The 6,946-nt window shown below is 42.5% G+C and overlaps 1 pseudogene; it reads left to right on the top strand.

The window, feature by feature from the left end:
• Positions 1-1,123: 1,123 nt before the first annotated feature.
• LOC105033478 (14 kDa proline-rich protein DC2.15-like) lies at positions 1,124-6,450 on the top strand (annotated as a pseudogene).
• Positions 6,451-6,946: the final 496 nt, after the last annotated feature.

Below are 6,946 nucleotides of genomic sequence, written 5' to 3'. Positions count from 1 at the left end.
AATATAATCCATGTCTAAACCCTCTAAATTTTGAGCTGATTCAAATCCATTAAGCCAAGTTAAAAAAATGAAAAATAATAAATAATAAAAAATCTATTTATGAAATAAGATACTCCATGCAACAAATTGCAAGTTGGCATTCAAAGAAAACAAAATGTTCTAAATGAAGAAAATCCATCCAAATCGAGTAAAGCATAATTCTCATTTTTCTAAAATTAAAGTAGCTGGTATTTGCATTTGGAAGTTTAGGAGTTATTCCTAGCTTCATGAGCTAGTCCAAAAAAATGGGGACATTAAAGTCTCTCTCCGGCGCCTCCCTCCATTTTTTTTTTTTTTTTAAATTGAAGGTCATATGGGGTGCCATTTCGTGTATGCAAAAGTTTGATGTAACTTATAGGAATTGTTAACCTAATTTTCCATATACGCTGAGCTGGCACCTCAAAACAATTTTTTTTTCTTTTCTTTTCTTTTTGCGTTTTTACTGTTTAGATCCACTAATCTGATCATGACATCCGATCCACGTGCCAATTCCAAAACCCCAGTCCATAACTTGACCAGGTTGGTTTCCATCGACTCAAATATTGTTATATCATATCAGAAGGCTATATCAAATGGCTAGGTTGGTTTCCATCGACCATGCTGTTTCGGTTGTGTCACCCGGTTCCTGTCAAGTTCTGCCGCTGTCTGCACCTCTCCCAAGAACCAGTTCTAACTCCATAGTCTACCGAATGCGCCGGCACCATGCGGTGCATCGCAAGTACCGCAGAAGATCCACGCCTTCCACGAGATACTTACGAACCAATGAGTAGTAAAACACTTCGTGGACTTGGCAAATGGCATCATCTTACTTCCTCGAAAAAGGGAAAAAAAACAAAAAAGAACTCCTCTTGCCAGCATGCAGGACAAATGGCACCGCATGCCCATGAGTTTAAGCGAGTAACTGTAGTTAGAATTCTAAACTATTACTTATTTCAAATTAATCAAACTTAAACTAGTAAAAAAATACGCTCCATCTTTCACACTATAAATGCATGCGCACCCTTCAACGACACAGCCCGTCACAAACACCTATCAAACAAGCACCAGATCCACTTTGGTTTTCTTTGTTTCACCTCCACCACCCATGGCCTCCAAGACCTCAGCTTTTGCGCTCTTCGTCATCTTTAACTTCCTCTTCTTCACCTTTGCTGGCCTGCGGCTACTGTCCGCCGACACCCACGAGACCAACCCCAACTCCAAGCCCAAGCTCTGGCAAGTGCCCAATGGACGCCCTTAAGCCCGGTGTGTGCGCCGATGTCCTCAGTGGCCTCCTCAACGTCACGATCGGCACGCCTCCAAACGAGCCATGCTGCTCTTTGTTATCAGACCTAAAGAAGGTAATATTTTTATTGAGGATAATTTTTGATTCTTGCTTTTCATTGTTCTCCAATAGGAATATATATAGATTACAAGGTCTAGCTATTGTAGTAATTACAAGAAGAAGGAATACCTCGATTACATACTAAGTAAAGAGAAACCAAATGTAGAATAGCTAAACAAGGAGAAAGATCAAATAGGAGTGCCAGCCAAATATGAATATGCGTTGACTTGCTAAACATAGAAAAGAGCCAAATAAGAGTGCAAGCCAAAATAGAATGTTGGGTTGGAATGAGTGTGTGCTGATACACCCCCTCAAGATGAAGAATCTGGAGCACGAATCTTCAGCTTGTCCCTTAGGAACCTAAAACGGGAGGTACCCAAGGGCTTGGTAAGAATATCGGCAAGCTGATCTTGGGTGGAGATGAACTGAACAGATAGTTGATGTCTTGCAACACGTTCACGAACGAAATGAAAATCAATTTCGATATGCTTCGTGCGAGCATGGAAAACAGGATTGGCCGACAGATAAGTGGTCCCAATACTGTCACACCATAGAATCGGGGGACCATGTAAGGGATGGCCAAGTTCCTGAAACAATGACTCAAGCCAGATAAGTTCAGCTGATGCATCTGCTAAGGATTTATATTCAGACTCTGTGGACGAGCGGACAACTGTTTTCTGTTAACGAGATGCCCATGAAATGAGGTTGGGGCCGAGAAAGATTGCATAGCCTCCAGTGGAACGTCTATCAGTCCCACTACCCGCCCAATCTGCATCCGAGAAAGCTTGGACAGAGCGAGAGGTGGATCGGCGAATGTGTAACCCATGATCAGCTGTAGCTTGAAGGTACCGTAAGATGCGTTTGACCATAATCCAGTGATCAGTATTAGGAGACTGCATAAACTGACATACTTTATTCGCTGCAAAGAAAATATCCGGACCTGTCAATGTAACATACTGAAGAGCACCAACAATGGAGCGATACTGTGTGGGGTCCGGATGGGGAGTACCCCCTGAATCAGAATCCTTTGTCATGGCCATTGGGGTCTGAACAGGTTTACAATCAACCATGCCTGCCTTTAAAAGAAGATCTTTAATGTAGCGGTTTTGAGATAATAATAATCCAGTAGAGTTCCGAACAACCTCAATTCCTAAAAAAAAAGGAGATCACCAAGATCCTTAATAGAAAATTTCTTAGCAAGCTGTTGAAGGAGAAGAGAGATCTGACTGGAGTCATTGCTGGTTACTAAAATATCATCAACATAGATGAGCACATAGAGGACATGAGACCTCATCCTTAAAATAAATAATGAAGGATCAGTTTTGCTGGCAACAAACCCTAGTCGGAGAAGAAACTGAGAGAGATGGTGAAACCAGGCACGGGGTGCTTGTTTTAACCCATATAAAGATTTGTGGAAATGACAGACATAATCTGGATGGTCGCGGTCCTCAAACCCTGACGGTTGGGACATGTAGACTTCTTCTGTTAGGTTGCCATGTAAAAAGGCATTATGAACATCTAATTTCCGGATGGACCAACCTTGAGAGATTGCAATACTTAGAATAGACCGAATGGTGGTAGGTTTGATAACCGGACTGAATGTCTCGTTGTAGTCGAGGCCAAGTTGCTGATGGAACCCTTTAGCAACTAGACGCACTTTGTAACGCTCGAGAGACCCATCAGCTTTTCTCTTGATCCTGTACATCCATTTACACCCGACCAAATTCTTTTGATGAGATGAACGTGGAACAAGAGACCACGTACCATTGCGAATTAAGGCATTAAATTCTTCAGTCATTGCAGCACGCCACTCAGAGTGTTTAGAGACTTAAGTAAAGCAAGTAGGTTCTATGGTGAGGATAGTGGTGGTGAGGGCGGATGGCTGGTTGGAACGAGGTCGAAGTACCATGAAATGTGTATGGGTGGGTTGGGCAAGTGTGTCAGGGAAGGTTTTGTCTTGCTGGGAGCTAGTTGTAGGGGAAGGCGTAGGAAGGAAAGGTTTTGCTGATGAGGAATTGCAATAGAGGTCGGTAAGTAATCTGGTCTGAACAGGTGCAGAGTCGTTAGTGCTAAAAGGGCTTGGAGTGGGATCGGTCATAGGAGAAGGTGTTGAGGCAGACCGAGAAAAAGGGGATGTAGCCGATGATGAGTTGGACAGACGATGCAAAGGAGAATGTGCAATCGATGGAGGAACGGATGGTAGTGGGGTGGCCTCTTGTAGAGGTTGAAGTAATGTAACGCCCCAAGGTGGGGAAGAGGGAGATGATGGTGGTGGACAAGTTAATGAAGACTGAGATTGAAAAGGAAAGGTAGATTCGTCGAAGCGAACGTGCCTAGCGATATATGTACGATTTGTTTTTAAATCGAGACATCGATAGGCACTATGAGAGGGACTATAGCCGAGAAACATACACGGTTGAGATCGATACTCCATTTTATGCCGAGTGTAAGGATGAAGAAGAGGATAGCAAAGACACCCAAAAATTCGTAGGAAAGCATAGGATGGTGGTTTGTTGTGAATGAGTTCGAAGGGGGATACATCACTAGAGACTTTAGATGGCATCCTATTAATGAGAAAAACAGCCGTTTCAAAGGCATAGTACCAGTATGACATGGGCACAGATCCATGAGCAAGAAGGGATAGGCCAGTTTTCGTAATATGACGGTGACGACGTTCGACAGCCCCTTGTTGCTCGTGGGTGTGAGGAGCAGCAACACGATGGGTAATGCCAATTTTACGAAAAAATTAAGGAAGAGAGCGAAATTCTCCTCCCCAGTCAGTTTGGATTGATTTAATAGTACGAGAGCAATGCCGTTCAACCAATGTTTGAAATTGTAAGAAAGTAGAGAATACATCAGATTTGCGCATTAATGGATAAAATCAAATATATTTACTTTGATCATCAACAAAAATTATGTAGTAGCGGTGTCCTAACAAAGATGGAGTAGGGGAAGGACCCCAAACATCACTATAAATAAGATCTAATGAAAACTGACTGCGACGATGGGACGGAGGTAAATGCAACTTACTAGACTTGCCTAATTGACATGAGGGACAAAGGGGACGAAGATGTGCAGACTTGCAGGGTAGATTATTGGTCTTCACCATGGAGCGAAGCAAGCGATAATGGGGATGGCCCAAACGGTTGTGCCAGCCATCAAGAGTGGTGCTCTCGGCTACGTGAATAGATGCAGACAACGGAGAAGGGCTGGAATGGACAGTGTATAATCCTCCTTTACTCGGATCGGATAATACTATGGTCTTGGTAGTTCGATCCTTCACAAGAAAATGAGAGGGGTGAAATTCAAAAAAGACATTGTTGTCTTTTGCAAACTGTTGTACGAAAAGTAAATTTTTAGAAATAGAAGAAACGTGTAAGATGTTAGATAACTGAAAAGAAAGAGAAGAGCAGAGAGAGGAAAAAGAACCATGACCAATATGTGATATATGTAATCCCTTACCATTGCCTACATGCACTTGATCAGGACCAGTGTACTCATCATAGGAGGACATAGAATGAATGTCAGGAGTGATATGGTGAGATGCTCCTGTATCTGGGTACCAAGTGAGGGCAGTGGAGGGGTGAGGGGTAGGGAGAAGTGGTGGATTAGGGTGACGTTGAGATGGATTTGGATATGGTGAATATGAGAAATTGGCATTGGGTTGTGGAGAGAAAAAGTATAGATATGGTTGCTGAGGGCGATAGAAGCAGGTGGCATTAGAATGGTTGTTACGATTGTAAAACGAATACCATTGAGAACCACGGCCACCAGGTAGATCAAAACGACCACGACCTCGATCAAACTTGCCACGTCCTCCATGACCTCAAGTAAAGCCACGGCCAATAGAGGGCCTAGGGTCATTAGAAGAATGGACGAACCATTGAGCTGTATTGACGGTAGGATTGGTAGGAGTGGCATCAGCAACAGTTAATTTTCTAAATGCCCGTATGCTTTCATGGCTAAGTAACAGTCCATAAAGTTCAGTGTATGTTGGAGGGGTGTGTCGGTTGAGAATGCCAGGGACCGCATCTTGTAGATCATCACATAGAGCACGCAATACATGAAGATTAAATTCGGTTGGCTTGAGGGCATTACCAGAGGCAGCAAGTTCATTAGCCACAGCTTTGGCACGTCGGAGCAGAGAGGTGACGGTCTCATCTGATTTTTGACGTAGATTCTGCAACTCTAGATGCAGAGACATGAGCCTGTAGGAGATGCTGAATCAAAGGCTTCATGAAGAGTGATCCAGCACTCAAAACTAGTCTCTTTGTCAAGAAAAAGAGGAACCAAATATTCAGATAATGAAGCAACAAGAAGGCTTACGAGTTGAGCATCTTGTTGTTGCCAAGCAGTAGCGGCAATCGGATCGGTGGGCCATGGGTGAGAGCCATCAAGGAACCCAAACAGGCCTTGACCCTTTAAGAAGGGAGTAATTTGCTTTCTCCAGATCAAAAAATTGGATGCATTTAATTTGATAGATAGAAAATACTGTGCCGATGGAAATGTGAGAGGGGTCGTTGTATTGGGTGGAGGAGGAGAAGAGGGATTGGAGGAGGTGGAGATAGATGAACTGGTGGCCATGAGAGAGTACAGAAGGAGGAAGAAGGAGAGATGCTCGTTGGAGCTTCAAGGCTCTGATACCATAAAGAATGTAATATCTTTATTGAGGATAATTTCTGATTCTTGCTTTTCATTGTTCTCCAATAGGAGTATATATAGATTACAAGGTCTAGCTATTGTAGCAATTACAAGAAGAAGGAATATTTCGATTATATACTAAGTAAAGAGAAACTAAATGTAGAATAGCTAAACAAGGAAAAAGACCAAATAGGAGTGCCAACCAAATATGAATATGTGTTGACTTGCTAAACATAGAAAAGAGCCAAATAAGAGTGCAAGCTAAAATAGAATGTTGGGTTGGAATGAGTGTGTTCTGATAAGGCCTCATCGACCTCGAGGCCATCGTGTGCCTCTGCACCGCCATCAAGACTAACATCCTTGGCATAAACCTCAACATTCTAGTCGACCTTAGCCTTCTTCTTAACTACTGTGGCAAGAAGGTGCCATCTGGTTTCCAATGCGCTTAGGTCTCCCATTTTCTTTCTAAGACGTTCTCGCTGCTTTCTCTTATTATCACGTCTCCGCGTGGGTTTCATTTTTTTTCCTGTAATTGGTGTATCTCTCTCCTCCGTTGCGTCTCAAGCTGCTGAAACTTACCGGCAATATGTACGTGTAATCTCTTTCTTATATAATAAATAAAAGCAGGATGGCTCTTTTCTTCCTTACCATCCAAAAAAAATATTATCACCTCTCTGTGATTTGTCCTTAGCTAAGGAATTACTCCAGATGTCTGCAATATCTTGTGTACTGTAGCAAGATTGATGGTGGCTTTTTTTATAGGAATGTGGGAGGCTTGGGATCCTAGGGTTTGTGCCTAAGGTTGTTAACTTTTTGGACCCGTTTACAATAAAAGAAAGGGGAGAAGATATGGTCAACAGAAAAATAAAGAAATCCTTCCTCTTGATTGAAATTTTTAAATAGAGATATTGAAAAATAATATTCTTATGAGAATAAAATTTTTAT

Source organism: Elaeis guineensis, chromosome 12 (assembly GCF_000442705.2).
Source record: "Elaeis guineensis isolate ETL-2024a chromosome 12, EG11, whole genome shotgun sequence".
Lineage (NCBI taxonomy): Eukaryota > Viridiplantae > Streptophyta > Magnoliopsida > Arecales > Arecaceae > Elaeis > Elaeis guineensis.
This window is presented reverse-complemented; position numbering and strand designations above follow the sequence as displayed.